Source organism: Saccopteryx bilineata, chromosome 1 (assembly GCF_036850765.1).
Source record: "Saccopteryx bilineata isolate mSacBil1 chromosome 1, mSacBil1_pri_phased_curated, whole genome shotgun sequence".
Classification (NCBI taxonomy): Eukaryota; Metazoa; Chordata; class Mammalia; order Chiroptera; family Emballonuridae; genus Saccopteryx; species Saccopteryx bilineata.
Window position 1 is genome coordinate 120,429,207 of NC_089490.1, and position 25,230 is coordinate 120,454,436.

Below are 25,230 nucleotides of genomic sequence, written 5' to 3' on the forward strand. Positions count from 1 at the left end.
AAGCAATTAATGAACAATAAAGATGCCACAACTATGAGTTGATGATTCTCATCTTTCTGCCTTCCTGACTGCTGTTCCTGTCTGTCCTTCTCTCTCTCTCTCTCTAATAAATAAATAATAAAATCATGGCTTTCATGTGATTGTTGCCCACTGGTGTACCATGAATGGAACCCCATGGTTGGTCAACATAGAGATCCCAAATAGACCCCTTCTTACAAAAAACATTCGACTGTTTCACCTGATATTTCTTGTCTAGTCTAGCTTCTGTTTAACTTTTGAGCTCTTTATAATCTAGTTATTCTTTTAATTATCTTATTACCATGTGATTTATGTACCACTTTTATTCAGTTATTTAATTTTACAAAATTTAGTAATTATACTTGTATTTTCCTCTTTTTACCTTTATATCTTCACAGATGAAAAGATCAATTAACTTTCTTTTTATGACCTATCCAAGTACCATGTATTCTGTGGAGCTCACTTCGGTGAAAACTTCACAACTGCTACAGCTTTATATACAGTTCACTTAGTCGCAGTCTTGCTCTTAAACCCTATTACTATAATTGTGTAATACTAGTTAGTAGTTTCCTAACTAGATTTCAGTTTCTTGAAAACTAACACTTGTTTTTTATAGCCCCACATTAACAAATATAGTGCAAATATGCAGTAAGTGGGCAATAAATACTGTGTTAGTGGCATATTTATATTACTAGTACAATAATAGATTAAATTATAGATGTGCTATAAAAGCTTTCATGACATGACTGTCGTTTTCTATTTCACTGTTATTTCCATACCACTCATCCTTAATTTACTTTCAAATGCTTTTAAATTTGAAATTTTTAATTACTTGTGTTTTTTTTTCTTCCTGAGCAGCACATAGACATCTTATTTATATTTAACCAGGCATCATTTAAAAATGAGAAGTATCTGCTATATCTATGGATAATGAAATACATATTCATGAAAGGGAAAAAAATAACCAAACAAAAAACACACCTAAGTCAAGAGTTGACAGGAACACATAGTCTGCTATAATAGCATTGGAAATACTGGGCCTCCTACAGAGGTGGAATAATGAGTATTGTGTAAAGAATATTGTTCAGTCCTTTTTTTTTTTTTAGCTTCACTTTTTTCCTTAATTCTGCTAGTCCTTTTCTGAAACTTAAAAGTCAGGGTCATTGTTGAGTGGAAAGGATCATTATTACCTATCCTTTTCCTCCAGCCCAGATAGATGTGACTTTACCGGTTTGGCCTGGGGTTCCCTTTATTTTATTAACGTTGAACAACATCATACTAGCTGTAAAAGTCTAATACTATTATTAGAATGAGGAGTTTGAGGCCTATACATACATTAGCAGATTAGCTCATATTGCAGTATGGCGTAAAGCAGATTCTATACAGTTCAGTTCAGTAATAACGTATTGAAACATCCATTGCATCTTATGCTGGAATGAAATAATGAAGAAACCAACATCATTCTTGACCTTGTGGATTATGGTATAGTCAGAATATATTAGGTAATTATAAGTACATGAATATTACTAAATTGATGTGGGATGCTAATTGCCTGAGTAAGGGAATTATACCTTGTTTATGAAGTCAGTGAAAGCCTTTGAGAAAGTTGTTCTTTAGTATATATATTATTTTGTGTATATATTATATTCTTGTAAGACCTCATAATAAGGGTTCAGAAAATAACTTGGGTATAGGCTGTAGATGAGACACGAATCCTGGTAGGGAGTGCAGTTTTTGGAATCATCTCTACTGACAGCCAGTAAGGCCATAAAAGTAGACAACTTTCTTGAGAGTCTGTAAAAAGGAAGTGCTCCTGAGAACACGGGTGTCTACCAAGAGAAAAGGTTTACAGTAGAATTGTCAATTGTGGGGTGTAAGAAATTTTTTGCTGTGTTTATACTTCTCACTCTCTGATGGCACCAAAATTTAAGATGCCTCTCAAGTAATCAAATTTAAGTGTATACATGGTCTCTGCTTATAAAAGTTATCAAATAATATGTCCTGGACATTGTCTCTAGGTTTTCCCTGGTTGCTCAGCCTGGTACTTCTGTGTCGTTAGAGTCTCATGGGCTTCCTTGTATAGGCTTTGTTGGTCTCTTTTACTAGACTTCTAGGTTTCTTGTGGATCGCTTCACTTTTCCATCTAATCATTCATGGAATCCAGAGAAACAGAGTACCTGGAAAAAAGTAGATACTATTTACTTAATGAATGAAACCTGCATATTTCTGAGATAGGGACAATTCTTTAAAGATGGGGACACATTTATTCATCCATTTCCTTCCTGGCCAAGTAAGCTATTTGCACATAGTAGAAACACAGTTATGTGGAATTACTGTTAATTTTTTTTTAGTACCTCTCTTTTGTCATGGTGTGAACTCTGGGCAGTAATTGTTATTTTTAAAAGCAAGGCTGCTGCTTTTTATTTTTAAGTTGAGTTGTCTAAGCAAATATAAATTATTAGACATACAGGTATGTCATACATAAAATTCTGATCATAAAATACTCATTAATTTTTTATCCTAAAGATCAAACCTTACAGGATTGCTGATAAAGTTAATAGCATATTTTTTAACCCTCCAAAATATCTTTTATTTAAAGATCTTCTTTCTAAACCACAGAGTGCAGAGATAGTTATGTCCTATTTATTGCTAATTTCTCTCTTGCTATTTTTTTCTTTCTTTCTGTATCATGCCCATAGCAGCTGTTTCCCTAACCCTTACCCCAACCCACAGGCTTTCCCACGCTCCTTTTTTGCTCCATTTGGCTTTGTTCCTTCGTTTGACAGATAAAACATGTGTGTCTGAACTGCAGTCATGGCCAAGCTGTGATCCTGCAGGTTTCCCATAGAGGAGGTGATGTTTATTGTACCCCCAAACAAGGTGATCATTTTATGATAGAGTATTTGGTTCCCTCCAAATAAGCCTTCGGCCTTTGTGGTTTATTCTTAATTCCTTGGTAATGTGCTGAGAGGTTTCTCAGGATATCAGAACTGGGGAAACCTAGAGGCAGCGTAGACTTCGTTGTCAGACAGAAGTGGGGTTTAGTCCAAACTCAGATGCACTAGCTGTGATCCTGGATGTGTGATACTCAATTTCTATTTGTTTTAACCTCCTCATTATAAAGTGAAGTAGTAACTTCCTACCATTTTAATCTCTGATCCCAAAGGTGTAATTTTGGTAGATTTTAAACTATCACACAATGGGGCTTATCACTGTTTCAGTTAGAAATATAAAACCAAGGTTTCTAATTCTAAGGTGTACATTTTTGGCTCAATATTATCCATAGCCTAGTATGGACTTTAGTTGCCAGGACATTTCCCATGTTGATTATGGTTGTAGCTGAAGTCATGGGTGAACATAATAAGGATTAAGGGATTTAAAACTGACAAATTCTCAGTTGTGAATATCGGCACCTTTGAATTTATCTGATAGTGAGTAGTCTAGTTTATCTAAAACAAAACAAAATAAATTACCATTAGGTTAATTTTCCTATGTAGGCTAATTGACAACTAAATTAAATTGCTTTCTTTAGAGGGGAATGGGGAGTGGAAGGGGCACAGGGAGAACTAGATAGAAGGTAACAGAGGACAATCTGACTTTGGGTGATGGGTATGCAACATAATTGAATGACAAGGTAACCTGGACATGTTTTCTTTGAACATATGTACCCTGATTTATTGATGTCACCCCATTAAAATTAATAAAAATTTTAAAAATTGCTTTCTTTAGCTGTCTTTAAAGCCCTTGTTCCAAAGATCTATTTGAGGGGGCAGAATTTAAAAATTTTATTAACACAAACACAATGCACAAACAATCTGTCATTTTCTTTGCTGTGCAACCTGGCATTAGGATTAGTGACTCTGATTACCAGCTGGGCTGCTCTTCCCACAATGGCTTTGAGGTTCTTCGGTGATGTTGTGAGCAGTCTCAGCACAGTAAGATTTGTTGCACATCAGTATCACTCAAGCTCCTAGATGCTGTGGACCAGGAACTTCTGAAAGCCACTGGGCAGCCAGCATGTGCTTTGTTTCTTGTTGCTCCCATAACCCGTGTCGGGCATCAAGATCTGGCCCTTGAATCTTCTGCGCACCCTGTTGTTAGTGCCTCTGGGTTTCCGCCAGTCTCACTTAATTTTTTTTTTCACTTAATTTTGACATACAGGTCTGACAGGTGCCGGATGAACTTCTTGGTTCTCTTTTTGATAATCTTGGGTTTCACCAGGGGTCTCAGGGCAGCCATGGTGCCAAGTAGGAAATGGCTGCCATCTCCACAGGCAGCGCCGAGAAAAAGAGCCCAAGAGCTACTTGATACAATTTAAGTATTCAAGGAAGAATAAATAATGGTTCAATCAATAAGTGAGATAGTAAGTGAATAAGACATAAATTAAATGTATAAATTCAAGAATAAATGCATCAAATACCTTTGTGTGTGTGAGTGTGCATATACATACTGTATGTGTGTGTATGACTAAATGGTCACTATTTAAAATAGGGGCAGAATTAAACATTTAAAAGGTATTTATCAAGCAGCCACTATGTACCAGGAATAGTAGCATAAATAACATTTTGTAAAGTTACAGGTTTTCTCCAAATTTAGGAGTACTCTTGCACACATTATGTAAAACAACTTAATTCTGTATTGGTGTGTATTTCAGTTGCATCTTTTTAAGGCTTTCTCTGAATGCCTTCATTACTTCTTAAAGTCCTCAAAAATTATTAAGAATTAGAAGACACTGGCTTGACCTGTCGTGGCGCAGTGGATAAAGTGTCGACCTGGAAATGCTGAGGTTGCCGGTTCGAAACCCTGGTCTTGCCTGGTCAAGGCACGTATGGGAGTTGATGCTTCCAGCTCCTCCCCCCTGTCTCTCCCCTCCCCTCCCCTCCCCTCCCCTCCCCTCCCCTCCCCTCCCCTCCCCTCCCCTCCCCTCCCCTCCCCTCCCCTCCCCTCCCCTCCCCTCCCCTCCCCTCCCCTCCCCTCCCCTCCCCTCCCCTCCCCTCCCCTCCCCTCCCCTCCCCTCCCCTCCCCTCCCCTCTCCTCTCTAAAATGAATAAATAAAATAAAAATTTAAAAAAAACTTTATTAAAAAAAGAATTAGAAGACACTATCTGAATTTTAAATTAAAATTTTCTAGGCGGTTTCTTTAGATTATGTGAAAATTCCTCTTAGCTCAGGTACTTCATATATGCATGGGTATGAATATATACTATGGATGATGCCTAGTACCTTCTCATTTAGAAAGAACCCTCTCCTTTAGAAATAGTTTGTATAGCTGTAAAATAATTTAAAGTCACATAAATACCCTCTTAATTTTATATTCAAGGCATGTAAGTTGGACTATTGTGATTTTTTTCTTATAAGTGTGTCTTATTAACAGAATAAATTTAGTTATTTTCACTGAAGGCAGAAATGCACATTTTACAAATAATGATACCTTAACCAAAGTGTTTGTAATGTGTGTACAATATGAGAAACTTTGTTTCTCCATCTAGAATTCATGCTGTAATATATGGACATTGACAGATTATGAATAAATACATTTATTTTAACCTCTCCTCTACTTGATATGTCATAGGCTAACAGTTATTTGACATTTATATGGCAGTCCTTAACTTTTAGAAATGGTTTATGTTTTGAGAAAATAAATCTGCAGTGAAAAAAGTACCATTATGTGAAAAGGACATTTTAAATCAGATATTATAATGATATAATTTCCTTTTATGTTTTACTTTGAATTAAAATTGGCTTATTTGGAAACTTTCATAAACCACAAGTTTTATCTTAGGATACTGATATATTTATAATTAATGCCAAGTTTTAATACAGACCATAAGCTTGAAAGATTAAACTTGACCTTATTTTTTTTTATTTTCTGTGGTAACCACTCATTACTGAAGCTTGTGATGTAAGGGTATGGACTTTTGTCTGGTACAGGTTGTTTGAACTTAAAGAGACATCAAGAAATTTCTGAGTTCATCTGCCCAATTTCAGCCAGAACTGCTTCCCAGTGTGGTTACGGCTTATTAGGCACTAAAGCATTGTGATTGTCCTACTGAAGTTTTGGAAGCATGTGTTTACCCCACAAGTGTTAAAAGTGTTACAGGTATAATGAAGAGGTTTACTACCTAAGATTTATAAAACAATTTAATATGAAAAATGTAGAATATAAAAGCTGATGTTTGTAGAGTCCATATATATATATATATATATATATATATATATATATATATATATAGTAGGCAATTTACCTATATTGTCTCTTAATATTTTTATAACAATTAAATGAACTAATATAAAAATATCTTTAATATATGTTTTCTATTTACAAGAATAATAATTATATCAAGCATTCCTAATTTGATTATTAATTATGTATAATAGAAAGCTAATAGGTGGAAGGGCCTCGATTTGAATTCGTGGTTGCCTGACCTCTAGGTCCTCCTTTTCCCTGAGCTATTCTAGTTTTCACATGTAGAAAATCGAGAGTGGTCCCAAAAGCTCCCCACAACCTCCTATAAGGAGTTCTTACAACAGGCCTTTGGAATACCAATTGGCTTATGACTACTTATGAGGCTATCAGACTGCCTCTCACTGGTTGAGTTTATTTCAAGCTACCTAAAATTCCTCAATTTCTCCTACTATAAAAGGGGAAGATGATAATACCAACCCTAGATTTGTGGGGAGGATAAAATCAGATAATGCATGTAAATTGAGGAGCACAAAACTTGGCATATAATAGGTACTTAATAAAAGTTGATTGTAATTGTTGCTTTGAGAACTGTGGTCCAGATGACCGATTGTGTTGGCTGTTAGTGCCCAGCTGTGGCCTAAGCGAATCCTGTACACCAAACCTAATAGCACACTTTTGTGAACTAACCTCCCCCCTCCTCCAAGGCTACACCTTGGTGTTTCTGGTCTTGTTTTCTGGTGATCTACTTTCCTTATCCATTTTCTTTCAATTTTATTTATTGTAGTTACATTTAAAAATGATTCGTTAGCTTAAATTCTTTCTGAAATAGACAACAAAAAATGAAAATAATCATTAATATTTTATCAATTTCTCCCATTAGGTTTTCAATGCTTTTATAGTCTACATAATTAGGACTATAGTGTAAATATTGATTGGTTTCCTGTATTTTTAAAATAATAATATTTTATAACCATTTATACAGCATTAAAAGTATTAGGATATTACTTTGTATCATTTTTATTACTTGTAAACTTTCTAATATTTTGTGTGTATGTTGCATTTTATTCAGGCAATTCTCTTGTTGGACTCATCAATTATCTCTAAGTTCTGTCAGGCATTTGGACTGGACTTTAATAGGAATAGGGGGAAGGGCAGGTATATGAGGGATAGACGTGTTCCATAATGTCCCAAGTAGTAGAACTAGAATAAAAAAATAAATGCTTTTTCTGATTATGGGAGGTGTTTAAAATGAGCAGATATACAGTGTGCTTGGGATGTTAAAATGGTAAAACCATAAAAGTGATGACAAATTAAATAGTTAACATTCGATAAACTTATATGTACCACTAGTCTGGAAATTACCCATATTCATTATAATACCTTAACATATTATAACTTTGATTTTTAGGCATAAAAGTTTGTATACATTTCTAGTTTGTTTTTTCCCTCAACATTGACTTTTCTGTCATTTATTTTGCCATTGTATAGATATAATTTTATATTTTGTTGTTCAGGAGACATTCTGTACTAGTAATGGATCTAACTTTGATGATCAAATTAACGTTCTTACACATGTTTTTATAAGACTTAAATTTATGTTCACACCAGATAATTCAATTCAAAACTGTGAGAATTTCCTATTGGCAATAATATTTGTTGCTTTAATTGCAGCCAAGTCAATCTGTAGAATTTAACCATTATATTGCAATCCATTTTAAGAGTTTATAACTCTGGTGTAGAATAAGAAAACAGTGTAAAAAACTTGTACCTGTGTGTGCCGCTTAGAGTTTTATTGGTAATAAAAATAAAAATAAAGACATGCTGACTTTTGTGCTTGGGAACAGAATCTGTTTCTAACCTTTGCTATTAACAGGAAGTGGGAGAGGTGAAATGAGGCCTGGCTTTGTGGCTGGGCCAGAGCACTCTGTGTTCCTAAGAGTGGCATTCAGGTTTCACGTCTGTCTAGCTTCTTGCTCCTTGGAATAGCTGGCCTTTGAAGTCCTACAAACATAGATTGGTAACGAGCAACATAAAGTCAAGAGTGGGCAAATATTTAGAAAATCCAAGCTCTGAGAATATCCAGTCTAGGATAATTTGGCTCAAATTCTGTTATAACTGCATTTTCTTTTCCCACATAAAATATAAAGTTTTACTAATATTATAAATTTCCCAAATAACAATAATTGCAAAGTTTCAACTTGATATGTTTTTTTTTACAGCTATTGCTATATTTATTTTTAAATTTTAAGGTGGCACTAACTTGCTATCTAGTATATTAAAATGACAGTCCAGATTTTGAAGGGCAAGTTTTATAATTAAAAGTGATATCCAAAGAAAAAATTATTTTAACTATTAGATTATGTATGGAACTAATGCCTTTACATAAAAATAAATTTTATTCTGTTTAATGCTATCACTGAGGGCATCTATTACAATACATGTGAACTTCTGTTTTAGGGAATATTCCATTGGAAAAAAATTAACATAATTTAAAAAATACTTATTTCCAACAAAATCGTGTCTAAAAATTATATTGCAGGACCTGACAGTAGCTCCATTTAGACCTGGGTGAACACTGGAGAGTATCCCATTTACCAGTGCTACCCTGTCTCCTGCTCCCTATAAGAAAGTAAAAGCAGGTAGCTAAATGCTCCCAAAGGGAAGACATATGTAAATATTTTTATGGGAATATATGAATTTTAAAATGTAGTTAGAACTACTAGCACATTTATCTCCTGCCATAGAAACAGTTTTTAAAATCGTAAAGATTATTCAGTTAAGATTGCTATATACTTTTGAGATCTGATTTAATAATCTAGTATTTACTTTTAACAAAAAAATTTTTTTGTCTTTCATAATGTTACTGCCAGAAAATAACATCTTACTTTTTTTGAATAACAATTTACAATACTGATTCTTTTATCTAATTTTCTATGATATTTATTTAACAGTAATAGTGTAATATTTCAGTTGCATGATAATTAGAATATTACAAATCATTGGAATATGTAGCCAGTAAAGGCTGGGTAGATTTCAGTTATGCTGGTTTTATGCAGTACCAACTTAAAATGCCATTCTCTATATTTATTCCTCTTAAAAAATTGTGGCCTTTCATTTATCAAAATGTATTTATCACATTTTTAGTAAAGGATACATATAAAATATACAAAAGAAATATATACACATTTAATATAGAGCCTTATAAATCTTTGTATTTTCATGCATTCAAATAATACAAAAAGTAATGGCAATTAGATATTGCATCTCTGTTAAGAACTGAGCTTCTTCCGAAATCTCCCTCTCACCCTCTCACAGACATAATGTACACATACACATACAGATACTCACATGCTTGTATCTTTCTTGGTTGACTTCTTTTTTGAGGTAATCCTGAAATGTTTCATAGCACACACACACGGCTGAGATTAAAGTGATCTTTTTAAGTGCACACTTTTTATAATGCCTTGAACTTGTTTTTCTATGGCAGAGGAAAACAGCTTCATGCACCTGGATAAACAAAGGTGTGTTCCTTCAAAAGCAGACTTTCAGAAACATTAATTCTGGTTTAAAAATAATTGTAAAGGTTAAGTAGACTCTCATGCATAAGATTTTAGCGCTGGTGAGTGGTGGATCTGTGTTTTGCTCTCTCCGCCACCTACATTTTGTGTCTCCTCTTAAAAGTGATATTCCGTTTGTAACAAGGTGGTCCAGGACAGCACATCCTTGTAGTCTCCTGATGCTTTGGAGGACCTACTGGCTGAGGTAATAAGCAATTCTTTTAGGAACTCACATTCCAAGGTAAGGCTAAGTGATGGCAAAGGCAGGGTAGAAAGTGGGTGTTTTATTCACTTGGGTGCAAAAGATACAGAAAGAGTAGTAATGTATGTAGTAATAATTGAGTGAGAACTAGGGTGTGAGTGCAGTCGGGTTTAGTGTCAGGGTGAAGGAGTAGCAGTGAGGTAGAAGTTGGTGAGAGAGGATGAAAACTAGAAGTAGAAAGTGTTGTGTTTTGGGCTTTTTTTTAATTAAGAGAAAATAGATATTACCAAAGTAAAACTTGGAAAGGATAGACTATTTTTTTTCTTGCAGTTCTTAACAGTACTGTAGTAATCATATTAGTCTTGCTGTATTATTGAATGGCTATAAAAAAATGGTATGTTCATAGTTGTTAGGAGGGGAAATGATGGCAATGAGAAAGAAAAAGGTAGTGATTAACGGAGCTATGAGCTGCAACAAATTATCTTATCCCTTTTGTATTTGGGGAGGTAATTGATGTTAGTGGACTTCCCACTGTCTGTCTCGTATTCTCCCTCCTTTTTCCTTTAATTACTTCTCCTGAATCACAAGTGTCTGTTTCAGTAGGAAAATAATTCAATAGATACAAATGATGTCGAGGAGCATATAGATGCTGACTTTCTAAGCTAAGAATTTCAACATATTTATGAACCTATTTTATTAGAAAATTCTATCATGGCAAATCACTAACAAATTCATAGATGAATTAATAATGCAGTGCTTCTATTCATGCAAAACAAAAATTGTTTAGGAAGTGGTGTAGAATCACGTTTACAGCCACCTTACGTTGATTTACGCTGAAACTGCTGCATGTACATGTCAGAATATCTATTTATTAGAAAGTTGTAAAAGTAAGCAAGTTTTTATCACTGACACTCATAGTAGAGTAAACCAAAAGCCAGTGATAAACTTGGATAAGTATAGACAATAAATATAATAAAAAAATAATAAAAATTCAAAACAGTATCAGCAAGGGAAGGCATCTCAAGACAGTGGCTCATGATGTAATGACATTGGACTTCCTGAATTCTGTCCTTTGGGGCAGTCACGTCCTGCTGTAGCTCCTCCCACAGCAAGCACCGCAACCAAACCTCAAAGCCAAAGGAGCACTTAGTCTGGTCAGAAGCTCTAGTGATGAGATAGCTGCTTCTAGTCTTACTGGTATGTGACCTTTAGTCTTAGGCTAAGATGACAGTCTAGGGAATCTTGTCTCATTTGAAAAAACTAACAAAAGAACATGCTTTAGATAACCTTGGTTAGCAGGAACATATATGGGTTGCCAAAAATATTAATTTAGAGTACTTCAAGAGGCAGGTGTCTGGATTGGTTTGAGTAACCAGTAATGTCTGGTAGTCATTCAGGTTTTTCAGAGTAGTTTTATCTTTAATATCTAGATATGTTGGTGATATAAATGAAGGTAGTGGAGTTTTTTCCAACAGAAGATGGGTGCTAAAGATGATATGATTTTTTTTTTGTTCATCATTCAGTGTTTCTGATAGTCCTGCCTACTTTCTTACCATGCTTCTCTTTTATATTTAAGAGAATATTTCACTTTTAAAAATAAAATCTCAGTACTATTTAATTAAAAGTTTATTTATTTTTTGCCCTAAGGAACTCCGTAATTGATAAATATGAGTTTACATATTTGCATACTTATATGAATAAATACATTTATAAAATTGATATTTAAGTATAGCTAGCACTCAGCTTGAACCAGACATTATTCCCAGTACTTTTTTACAGTTATTAAATTTTGTGATCTTTTCATCAGCCCTAAAGTGACCTTTATATTTTGGGTTCAATACAAAGTAATGTGCAAATGTCTATGACTAATTTCTGTGTTGCTTATAATGGCTCTATTTATTTATCTGTTATCTATTTAATGGAACTAAGACAAACATAGAAGTGTGAGGATGATGTTATATTATTTTGTTTGTTCTCAAGTGTCACACACAGGGCCAATTTTTCTAAGCATTTATTTTAAGATCAAGAGACAGTACAATATGACTATGAGCCCCAATCTGGCTCTGACTACCTGGTTTTGAATCTGGCACTGCTTCTTACTGGCTGTATGACTTGGGGCAAGTTACTTTAGTTGTCTGCATTTCAGTTTCTTCATTTGTTAATTGTGTATAATAATAATAATAATATCTACTTCACAGATTGGTTATCCAAATAAAATGAGTTTATATTTTTAAAGTACTCAGAATAGTTACCAGCACATATACATAAACATGTATTTGAATATTAAAGACTTTCCCCATTGAAAACTACCAAATTTCCTTGTTGAAGATTTAAGCAAAGACAATGGCAAGTAGAACAGATTTTATAACAAAATATAGTGGATTATCCCAGATATTTTTTATTCCTCTCTCAGGTGGCCACTCCTCTGAATTCTCTGCCTTTACTGCAGTAAGTGGTTGCTGGCTCTAAGTGAAAACTGAATGTGAAAATTTTTGTTTTTAAAAAACATCTGGAGGTTTTGCTTGACTACAAATTTAATAATGGCCAACTGTATGATTTTGCTGCTTAAAGGAAAGAAAAAGAAAAAGAAAAAACTCTTAAGACTTTCTAAGGCAATAGTAATAGAAATAGTGTGTCCATATCATGAGAAGTACTGTCTTTGACATACTTAACACTGGCCGGATCACAGTTGGAATATTGTGTTCTGTCCAAGACACCGTAATTTTCGGAAAGACATCAACAAACTGTAGTTCCAGCAGTCTGGAAATAATGTAGAAAAAGAGGAAGTAGGACCCTGACTCTTGATGAAGATGAACAGAAACTAAAACACCTGTTTCCAGTATTTACAAAATTGCTGTTAAAAAAAGTGGACACACTTGTATATTGCTTTAGAAAGCAAAAGTAGAATCAATATAATGAAAGTTACATGCATCTCTATAACAATCCAATAATAGGGGTAGTTCATAGTTCTTAATAACAGTACTGATGCTGGGTCTTGGTATTAGATTTCCTGTATATTGTTGAAAATCAAATTCAATTTCTCACATTCTCTAAAATCAAACGTATCTATTTATATCCTTGCTGGGCTTGAGCAGTGAAGATCCCTGGAAAACTCATTAGGGTCCTAATACTGTTAAATGATTGCCTAGATGGCTAAGATTAAATTTGTTGGGGCTATTGTCTACTTCCCATAGTGAAAAAAGTAAAAAGGTAATATAATTGGTTCACTTTTACTTGGTCTGATTTTGGAAACTGGGGATCAAGACTGGCTAATATGGTGTGGTTTTTTGTTGTTGTTGTTTTGTTTTTTCTGTGACAGAGAAAGAGAGAGGTACAGATAGGGACAGAGAGACAGGAAGGGAGAGAGATGAGAAGCATCTATTCTTCGTTGTGGCTCCTTAGTTGTTCATTGATTGCTTTCTCATATGTGCCTTGACCAGGGGCTACAGCAGAGTGAGTGACCACATGCTCAAGCCAGCAACCTTTGTGCTTAAGCCAGCGACCATGGGGTTATGTCTATGATCCCACACTCAAGCCAGCCACTCCACGCTCAAGCAACATGAGCCCACACTCAACCTGGTGACCTCAGGGTTTTAAACCTGGGCCCTCTGCGTCCAGTCCGATGCTCTATCTACTGCACCACTGCCTGGTCAAGCCTAATATAGTGTTTTCTCAATTTTCACACACTCTTGTAATGCAGGATTAGTAAGTTATTAAGAATACTTTATGTCAACAAATATAGTTTGAGTATATTTGTTGTCATAAAAGACTGAGTATTGTATGCTATTGGAATCTGATCAGAGAAAACCCATGGATCTAATCTCTCATTTCTAGCTGGGTGAAAGGCGATGAAGGATGGAAATTTTGTGTGTCTGTGATGTTTATGCATGAATCGTATTTGAGATTTCTATTAGTATACTAAGGGTTCTCTTTAAGGACTGGGTGAAATGAGAGTGCATTACTGGATAACATTAGAGGATAGCTCTTGGTGTAGCCTTGGAAGCTGACTTTATGGTTTATAGGCATGTTTCTCTTTTGGTATTTCATTCTTGTGTCTTTAGATATATGTTCTTAGGGTTAAGTATGTGCTACATCTTCAAATTCCTTTAAACTCATCTTGCCAAGATATTTCCCTTTATTGGAGTAATATTACCAAGTTTTAGACATTAGATCATGTTCAGGTTCTGTGATTTGCTATAATTTCTTTGAAAAAGCAATATAATGGACTTAATAATTTTAATTGTTCTCATAAAAGATAAGTATTTTGGAATTTAATAAATTTAACCATATAATGTATGTATTTCCACATTGGAAAGAATTAGTAAAAAGTAAAGAAAGATTATCTAAATAAAAAGGCACATATATATATTTTACTTTGCAATGTTAGATAACATAAATTTATTATAATCTCAAATATACTGAATATTTGGTTAAGTCTATAAAACAAAAATGATTCCAGTTTAGTGACTGACATGCTCAAGGGTATCCAAATAATTTCTTGCTCTTCTTTGAAACGGAAATGGTTACACATCTGAAGAATTATTTCCAGATCCTTGGTGGTTCCAGGCACATCTGATTGAATCCTAAAGTTCGAATGACTAGGACTTGGTGGTAGACTGTCTAGTTCAAGTCCTCCACATAGAACTTTTGCTTTCTGTTACAATTCATTAAATTATGAAGAAACACCACAGATCAAACTCTCTTGTTTGGATGTTTATTATTTCAATTTTAGATTTTTAAAAAATAAATATGAGATTAAAGAGGGGGTATAATTAACCTGTATATTAATTGCAGTCTGTAACTTTTGGTGGATTTATTTATTTATTTATCTCCGTATCTTTGGTGTTCCACAGGACTGGGTGTGCGCAGTGGTAGTAAGGTTATTGTGCGTCCACGTGTTCAGATTGTGAATTGTTTCCTCTGTTTCTATACTTTGAAAGTATTTGTATGAACACCATCAATAGGGGTTTAAGTACTGGAATATATTCTTTAAAAAAACTTGTATTAATATAATAGCATCCGTAGAATGAAAGATTATAAGGGCAATATTATAGTGGGTTTGTGGAATCTTAACTCGAAATAACATTGATGCTATGAACCTTTCCCTTTCCTACCGTCTTATATTCTGCCATGTGAATCCTCCATTCTGAAGAAAATGACTTTAGTTGATTGTGTGAATAAGCATGTCATTAAAGTAATGGTTTTTTGAGTCATTGTGCAGACACTTGGAGAGAGAGGAATAATAAAAGAGAAAATTAATTTATTTTTAAAAGTTACTATATTTTGATTTGCCATTAGAAAGAGTGTATTTACTTTCTTGTCATTATTGTTTATGTTTTTTTAATCTCCATTATTTCAATTTCTCATTTTGTTTCAAATACTGAAGTGTCAGATCCATTCCCTGTAGCCTAGACTGTGATGCTTTATGTACTTCTGGCATCCACCCAGCACCCAGATGCCGACATCTACTGCATATTTTGCCATGTAGCTGTAGGCTTGAACTACAAAGGACCCCAAGTGCTTTAAAACGTTTCTGAGTACATTTTCAAAATAACCTTCCTTTGAGCTCTCAGTTTTTATATGAACTGTAGTTAAACTCTTTTCCATGACTTGCAGCATATGGTATTTAACTGTTTGCTAGTGTTGCTTTCTCAAGTAAACATATTTGTACAAAAGCATTTCAAGAGTCGTACACTTAAGAAGAAGAACTCCTCTAAGGTGACTCTGCTTACACACATGGTTAAAAATGAAAATATATTTAATTTAGCACACCGTTTCATTGTCTTTCAAAGTCCATTGTAATATTTGAAGCCAACCTTTCTGACTTTTCCTCCTGAAGTATTTGCGCCTAACACAAGAGAATCAATCAGTTGACATCACAGAAACGTGTATTAACCCTGCTCTTTAAAAACCATCTATTACATGTGGTTTGAAAATATAATCAAACATAAATCTCAGATTGGAATTTTCTGACCTAATAGAATCTGGATTGCTTTCCATAAATTGTACTCTTGGAATTACTTTTTTTTTTTTTTTTAAACAACACACTAAATTCTTACATTTTTTACCTTGTCCAGATTGTCACAAAGAAAAGACCACTCACGTTTTTCAACTCTGTTAGCCCTGCAACAAAAAGTTATACTAATGTCGGAATGCATATTATTCACTATTTTAATTGTGGCTTCTGAGAGTGCAGTTGTGTGAAGTGATAGGTGTGCTATCTGAATCATAAAGACAGTGGCAAACACCTAGAGGGGTGATTATAGATGTCACTTGTTATCCAGAGATGTTTGTCACAGAATAACTTGGGACTCTTACCCCCCAAACTGTACAGAAAATCAGTGGCCCAATCATGATCATTGCCCAGTGTCTCCAGTACTGCAGTCTATACTTTGCTCTGGCAGTCGGGTGATCATGCCCAGTGTGCAGTAATAAAACAAGTGGCAAAATCTGATCTTTTCATCCATAAAAAGTCTATAAAACAAAAATTTCAAAAACTTGGAGAAGAAAGTATCATTAGTAGTATCTATGATTCCAATTTAGTGACTGACATGCTCAAGGGTAATGTTTGTATTTGTGCTTATGTGACAAGTAGCAAAATGTTAGTGTGTGTATGAGTCTTCATTTGGGCTTTAGATTGAGACAAAACTGGATTGAGCTCCAAAAGTTTCTAGAATTGTGACCTTGGGCAAATCATTTAAACTTACAAAGCTCTGGATCCTTCATTTATAAAATGTAAACTGATTACAATGTCCTTATTGTGATGTTTTGGTGAGAAGTAGATACCATATATAAAGCACTTAGCATAGTGCATAGTGCTGGATATAAATGTGAATGTAAATGTGTGTGTGTGTGTGTGTGTGTGTGTGTGTATTAGCAACAACTTCTGAAAGGGTAAAAGAGAGTGATCATTTAAGTCATCTCAATTTTTTATGGTGTTAAAGTTCTGCTAAAATTGTAAGATAATTTTAGCATATGCATATATGATAATCAGAACTCCAGAGCTGAAGTATTAGTGTTCCAGCTATTTACTTTTAAGTGAAGCAGCTTTCACCTTCAAGAAAATCAAAGAAACAGAAAAGTAAAAGTTACTAAAACGTTTGGAGAAGTGATGGTGTGATTCACTTTGATAATTAATATAATTCTTTTGCTATTACCAAGAATCTGTTCTTTTTTCTCAATGGAAAAGTTTATGTACTATTTAGGAAGGTCATCTTTTGCTTAAACACCAGTCAAATGTCTTCAGTAAAGGGCTGATACTTATTGCTCTGGAAGATGGTATGAGCATTTCATCCTTAACACTAATCTGATTTCAAGACTTGGAAAGGAGCACTTGGTTAAGTCACTTCAGTTATGGAAACTTTAAAAAATGCTATTAGTTTAAGTATTTGTTTCTGAATATTTAGACATTTCACACAGGAGAACTACTTATTAATATAGGAGGAAATTAACAATAATTCTTTTATGTCAAGATTTCAACTACTAATGCCACCCATTGTCACACTGCTCTAGATTTCTTCTGTGCACACTTATATAACTTATCTCATGCCCTTGGTGACATCATCTTGCATAGTTTGAAAATCATCCAAAGTTGCCAGAGAACTGTCATTCAGCATCCAGGTATTCTGAATCCTGGCAAGTGATTTACAGTGTTGCTTTCATGAATTTGGGTTCCCTTATAGTCTCCAATGCCTAAGCTCTCCCAGTGAATATTGGACAAAAATGGCTATTGGCCATCCCGGGATATGGTGATACGCTGATGCTTTGGAGTTAAGAGCCTGGTGGCTCAAGGCATTCCATACACTATATTAATATTCTTGAGTCACTTGCATTTTCTGTCAATGGCTCATCTAAATACCATTTATCAATAAACTAATGTTCCCTATAGCTTAATGGGTCTAGCAGACTTGGAAATTTCCAAGTCTGTCTTTGAAATAAACAGTAACACAGCCTGTTAATTGAAAAGTGTGGTTAATTGCCAAACCACTTTTCACGCCTGCTTTTATTCCTTCTTCATGAAAGGAGAAAATTATCTGAAAAGAAACACAAAACACTCATCTGTTTTAATATAAGGGATTGAAAAAATACAAGAGGATATTTGGATCCCTAATTGTCCTGATTTGGGGAAAATGGGCTGAAGTAAACTAAACTCGACACTAATATAATTGGTTAACCCATTACCTTGGATTAAAATTCTGAGAAGCTAATTTTTTATTTTATTTTTTATTTTTAGAGAGGCTAGAAAGGAAAGAGAGGTGGGGAGGAGAGAGATGAGAAGCATTAACTCATAGTTGTGGCACCTTAGTTGTTTATTGATTGCTTCTTATACATGCATTGACCCGGGGCTCAAGCTGAGTCAGTGACTCCTTGCTCTAGCCAGTGACCTAGGCTCAAGCCTGGGCTCAAGCTGGCAAACTCGGGGTTTCTAACCTGGGTCCTCAGCAACCCAGGCCGATGCTCAGTCCACTGTATCTCCATTGGTCAGACACTTTAAAAGATATAAAGTATATAGAAGAGGAAGAGTTTGCTGAAAATTTAGCAGATGTTATTTATATCGATACTTAGTGGATACAGAGAATACAATTGGAACTTTTGTGACTAAAATTGAAATGTTATATTGAGAAGATTCTTCTATGGTTTGTGTTTTTTGCTGTCTCTTCAAATACATCAGAGTTCACACACATAACAGAGACCGTGGCAAAGATGACTATAGTCAATAAAACTTTGATTGTGTCAAATGAATACTTCACCTTGTTCTGCACTGGGCTGAGGAGGTGCCTTTTCCAGGGAGGGAAGAAGCCCTCATGATGCTTAGCATAGCAAGTTCACACAATGCATCTTTAGAAAGATTTTTTAATCAAAGAAGTTTTTGCTAATATTAATAATTTGATATAATCCCTTTGGCCTTGATAAATAACATGCCTTAAATGAGCTTCTGTGTTTTAACAAGTGTTTCTTTTGTCTGAAGGAGAATTGGGTGTTTTGTTTTGGGGATAAATTACCCAGATTTTGTATTCTTTCTTTTGGGGTCAGAGTACATTACATAATTTACTATGTGAGAGCAAAAGTAAAAGGAGATGTGCAAAACCAAGGAAGTGAGCCAAGTTAAAGTGGGTGACTGCATAGAAATTAAGCACTTTATTCTGAAATATGGTACTTTGACAAAAACAGGTCCCTGTAATGTATAAGCATTGGCACACATGCATGTGCACACTCACACACACACACTCACTGTTCTACTGATGTTGAAAGAATTGTGTTGTAATAAAGATATCATGTACAGCTTCTTTCTGTTTGGGTTCTGTAGAGAGGGACGTTTGGTGGAAAAACAACCCCAAATCCAAGTTCTTGTCCAGGATTGCTGCCGAATTACTCCTCGGGCCCAGGCTAGTCACTGTTTCTCTACTGCAATACTGCTACAATACTGAGATATTTGGGTTCATTGGAAGATTTTTTTTTTTTGTGACAGAGACAGAGAGAGGGAAAGATAGGGACAGACAGACAGGAAGGAAGAGAGAGAGATGAGAAGCATCAATATTCATATTCATTGCGGAACTTTAGTTGTTCATTGATTGCTTTTTCGTATGTGCCTTGACTGGGGGACTACACCAGAGCAAGTGACCCCTTGATCAAGCCAGTGACCTTGGGCTTCATGTCAGTGACCTTTTGGCTCAAGCCAGTGACCATGGGGTCATATCTATGATCCCATGCTCAAACCTGCAATCGTACGCTCAAACCAGATGAGCCCACACTCAAGCCAGCAACCTCGGGGTTTCAAACCTGAGTCCTCTGTGTCCCAGTCTAACACTCTATCCACTGTGCCACTGCCTGGTCAGACTGGAAGTTTTTTAAATGTCTCTATTCTATCTTTTTGGTTGTCAGAGAGTCATAATATCTCTCTTAGATTTTTTTTCATTTGGAAGAAAACATTATTTGCCCATTCTCATTACCATCGTGATATAAAGTGCATATTTGTTTGCATATTTGTTGCATATTTGTTTGCCATTCTGTAATTCTGTCTAAAACAGATTGATTTTTTTTTGTTTTGTTTGTTTTGAAAGTAAAAGATACAGAATGAAATTAGGCTAAGGAGATTCTAAGTATAGCAAAGCTTGGCTCTTAACATTAAAGTACCAGGCTCATATAAGCAATGAATGAATCCTCCCAATAGAGGTTTTATTATAAATTCTGAAAACAGTTTCTCCATTAAGATTTATAAGATGATTTTTTGTTATTCACTGGGATCTTGTTCTGCCATGTAGGTTTATGTGGGGAAAAACAAAGTTCCCCATCATTTGAGAAAATGAGGATGCTCTTACAGAATAGTGGAAATAAAAATTTTACTAGCTCCATAATCTTAAAATAGTTTACTTAGCTTTTCTGAGGCTATTTCTTTTTAAGACTGAGACATTTGAGTTGCTATGAGGGTTAAGTCAAATCAGATAGATTAAGGGTTAGGGCACTGCTGGAGAGTTAGTGCTGTTCAGGGTGAAATAAAACACCACTGATATTTATACATACATGTAACTATCTTTAAACTTTTCATGGTATTTATGTTTCAGGTATTTGTAATTTAGTTGAAGAGCATAAACTAGAAGTCATGAAATCAAAGATAACCTTTGTGCTTTAACTTTTCAGTTATGTGTAAACTTTTTCATAAAAAAAGTGTGTCATTTTATACATTACTTTAATAACACATCATGCAGCGGCTGTAACATTTATAAGTTTCTGTTTGCTGAGAGTTAAAGTAAAACTTTAAGACAAATGAGATTGAGTGACCTGGTAATATGACATCTAATATTAATCTGTAAGCACTTTTAAAATGTAGTCATTTAGAGTGTGATCTTTTCCTTCATAAATCTTTTACAAAGAGCAGTGATAATCTGATTATGTCAATGTTGATGAAACATTTGAACTAGAAAATGTTTTCTTTATAGATGAACAGGCTAAGACTAAGTTAGATGAACAAACTAAGACCAAAGACCCACTGCAGGGGTTCTGTCCAGTTTCCCAGTTCATCAGATATTTAGCTACTCTTTTCTCTGATAAAAGTGAAGAATTGACTATTCTAACATTTATCGAAGCCTCACTGTTTCTGGGAATATAGAAGATGCTGGGAAATTTCTTAAAGAAAAAAATAATTTAAATTTTCTCTTCTTACCTTCTTCCCTGTCATCATAAAAATTCAGATGGCTAATTCTTTAGTTTATTTAGTCTAGTTTCTGAACCACATTTTTTAAAAACCTGTATTATATTCCGAAAGCAATGTTCAATGATGTACCATTTCATTTGCTAAATTGTTCTTGGAATTTAGGCAAATGGCTATTAAATAATGAAAATGTATCTTTTAGTATGCTTTTGTGTACAGGGATAGAAAAACCAGTTGTAAATAATATACAAGATAATAATAGAAGTATATTGTCCCACAAATGGAAGTCTAGAAAGTCTTAGGGTTGACTTCATCAAAGAGTTCTGGCTCCATTTTCCTTGGAAATCTTTTGACTTTGCCTTCTTCCAGTGGGTAGCTGATGTTCTTCTGGTACTCATATCCAAGCATAAAGACAATGCGATAAAGAATGAAGCATATCTATCCTAGCAGCACCCAGAAATAAATATTTTTAAGAACAGCATTACAAAAGAAAAAAAAATTACAGAATGTAATATACGTAAGGTTGAGAAAAACTTGCTACTGAAAGGTATTTCTGTATCTGCATCAGTAAAATATAGTGTGTCCGTAAAGTCATGGTGCACTTTTGACCAGTTACAGGAAAACAACAAAAGACGAAAGAAATGTGAAATCTGCACCAAATAAAAGGAAAACTCTCCCAGTTTCATACCTATTCAGTGCAGTTCAATGTGGGCTCGTGCATAAATTTTTTAGGGCTCCTTAGGTAGCTGTCCTGTATATCCTCTACAGACTCGTCACTGACTGATGGCCTACCAGAACGGGGTTCTCCATCAAACTGCCGGTTTCCTTCAACTGCTTATCCCACCGAGGAATGTTATTCCTATGTGGTGGCACTTCGTTATAAACCCGCCGATATTCACATTGCACTTTGGTCACGGATTCGAATTTAGCAAGCTACAGAACACACTGAACTTTCCTCTGTACCATCCACATCTCGACTGGCATGGCGCTGTATACACAGTGTTACGTCATCATCTGTGCATGCGCACATGCTGCCACATCGTCCTACAGAAACTGGGAGGGTTTTCTTTTTATTTGGTGCAGATTTCACATTTCTATTGTCTTTTGTTGCTTTCCTGTGACCGGTCAAAAGTGCACCATGACTTTACAGACACACTGTATATGTTTTCTCTGTTGCAGTTTTGCCTTCAAATTCATTATTTATAGACATCTGTTTATAGGCTTTGCAGATACTGACATTTTTCATAAATGTGTGGTAGGGAAAGGATATGTATGCATAGATGAAATTCCTCGATGGTCACAATGCTTTGCAGTTGTCTTCCTTCCCTCTGACCAATTTTGAATCAGAATTGCTTGTAGAAACATTGGGTGATCAATTATTGTTTTCACTCTCAGCTCAGTTCTCATTTAACTTGAATTGGCTTAATTCTTCCTTAGACTCAGTGTGTCTGATGCTGGGGGTTGGAGGCTCCCACATCATTACAAATGTGTAATGTTGATGTGCTTTTAAAATATCACTAAAGTGCTTAATTGTAGTTGATTTGTTAAATCAAGACTTGAATATTTAAGTCTCCTTTCCCTTTCTCTGATTGTCATGTGAGTTTTTGTCTTTTCCTACATCCATGACTGTTGGTAACCCATTCTTTCTCATAAGTACAGCATATGCCCCAAATTGTTCTTGGACCAGAAGGTGAATTATGCATTCATAATGTAAATTTATGATTTATTTTCACTGAAATTTCCTAGAGGCTTTGAATTTGTGTGGTGTATTGTACCTCAACAAATACTACCCAAGTAGCCTTCATTCTCATATTTCTTCATTGGGAGGGTAGAGCCAGAGAGGCTATTTAGAATTAATTTTTTTGGAGGACATTTGCCATTTTGTAGTAACTCCTAGATGTATGGTAAGAATCATAACCAGGCAGGTGCAGTGGGTACGCTTGAAATCTAAAGAAGACAATCCCTGTCCTCAGAAAGAGTGTAGCCTAGTGGTAGAAACTGTTAAAGTAAACACATATAACAGTATATAACATTTACAGAAGGGGGTACAGGGTGCTATGAAGAACTTTTAATAGACTTTTTTTTCATGAAATGCAGATCAAGCCCAGATCTGAAAGAAAATCACAAACTATATTCCTATAACATCATGAATAGTAGGGCTGCATTCCAGTGGCTGTCTTTCTCTGTTTGATTGTACGTGGCAACAATTTTCAACTATTTCCATTTCATGGCACATGTAAAATAAGGAAGAAAATTCTGCAGCACACCAAAAAAATATATATTTTGCAGACCCGAGAAAAAAAACAACAGGTATAATTTTGATACATTCATACCAGACAGCTATTGTTGTGTTGGCTTCTGTCATTTTTTCATTTGACAACCTACAGGAAAAGAGGTCAGTGCCCCTGACTGAATGAATAGTCAGAGATTGCATGTATTAAAAATTCTTATGGCACACCGGTTGAAAATTGCTGCTCTATGGTATTGATATAGTGTGAAATTTATTGCACTGGGTTTATATCTCTCAGATCCTAAAGAGTAATTTTTAGTCAGTTGGTAAAGAACAAACAGTCTTTAGTTTTCTCAAGGTTTAAAGATTTTAAAACAACTTTTAACCTACATTGATATGAAAAATAATTCACTTAGAAAGAAAGAAGGCTATCATTTTTAAACAGGGTTTAATATTTATTACCTTGTGTATCGATATAATAAGACTTCAATGCCTGGTTTGATTCCAAAATATTTAGTGAGCATCTTCTACATGCCAGGTGTTTTCTGGGAGCAGGGCCCAGCAGAAAACCAAGCAGAATGGCCTGGAGCTCTTGTGCTCATACTGATTGGAGCTGCTTTCTGAGAACGGCCCAGACCGGCAGGCGGTGCTTATCTTTTCATACTCTGTCAGAGGGAATCCCAGTTGCCTTCCTTGTTACTGTGGACTTGCCATGAGATTCCTGATTATGGAGCATTTTCACTCAATTCCTAACAGTGATGATCTGTAACTAGCATTTGTGTTCAGATTGATCACAAATATCTCTCTGCTGTTGAATCATCTTGAGAATCCTAAATGTTCTCATCAGCTATGTGTCATCCAGAGGAATTTAGGCTTCTCGTCTAGATTAAAAAGAAATTCATTTGGAATATAGTATGTTCTGAAGTAGTAAAACCGAAGCAACCCCATATGACATTGAGTGTGTGTGTGTGTGTGTGTGTGTATATGTTTGTGTGATGCAACTAAAACAACAATATTGTAATAAACATTAGAGGAAACTTGTCTGGATGGTTGGAGAAGGTGGATGATTATGAAAGAAACTATTATAGGGAATAGACCCTAGAATTGGTTGGGGAGGGGAGTGCGTCTTAAAAAATTTGAGTATGATTCCTGGTTCTGACTCTTAATAGTTATGAGATATGGTGAGTGAGTTGCTTAACTTGATTGATTTGTTTTTTCCTTTCATGAAATAGTAATTATACTTGCTTTGCTTAGCTCACAGCTACTGTAGGGATCACATGAGAAATGCACAGATTCTCTTATGTTGTAGTGTAGGTACAAAGCTAGAAACAGGAAGATTATAGACTCCAACTGCGGTCTAACCACTCTTGGTACAATACAATGTTAAATCTGGACAAACAAGTTGAATAAGGGAAACTGGGATTTTTATCCCACCATATATCCGTGTGTTTTGTGTGTGTGTGTGTGTGTGTGTGTGTCTGTGTTTGTATGTGTGAGTAATCTCTGGCTCTGGGTAAGATAGAGATTTTTAGTACATAAGAATTTTTGTTGTGACCCAAAAGTTAAATTTCATAGGCAAAAGTGGAATAGGTCAGTGCCTCTCAAAGCAAAGTGCATGGGTCAGCTTTACCTGGGAGCCACTAGAACTGTAACCTCTCAAGCTCCTCACTAGACTACTGACTCAAAATCTGCCTTTTAGCATATCCCCAGGTGGGTATATAAAATTTTTCTTAAGCACTGGGGCTGATATTTCAGTGTTCATCCTGATCAGTCAAAAGACTTTAGGATATGTTGTAGAAACATTGACAACCAGCAGCTGCTGAATGTGGTAGCACCACCTGGAAGAATGATGGGATGCAGGAGGGTTATGCTGAAAAATACAAGGCT

The 25,230-nt window shown here is 35.1% G+C and overlaps 1 protein-coding gene and 1 pseudogene across 1 annotated transcript in view; one reads left to right on the plus strand and one right to left on the minus strand.

The window, feature by feature from the left end:
- The window catches only part of PDE3A (phosphodiesterase 3A), a 326,308-nt gene that overhangs the window by 43,634 nt on the left and 257,444 nt on the right, over nt 1–25,230 (plus strand). The gene's annotated exons all lie outside the window — the stretch shown is intronic.
- Nucleotides 3,776–4,288, minus strand: LOC136321003 (large ribosomal subunit protein eL32-like; annotated as a pseudogene).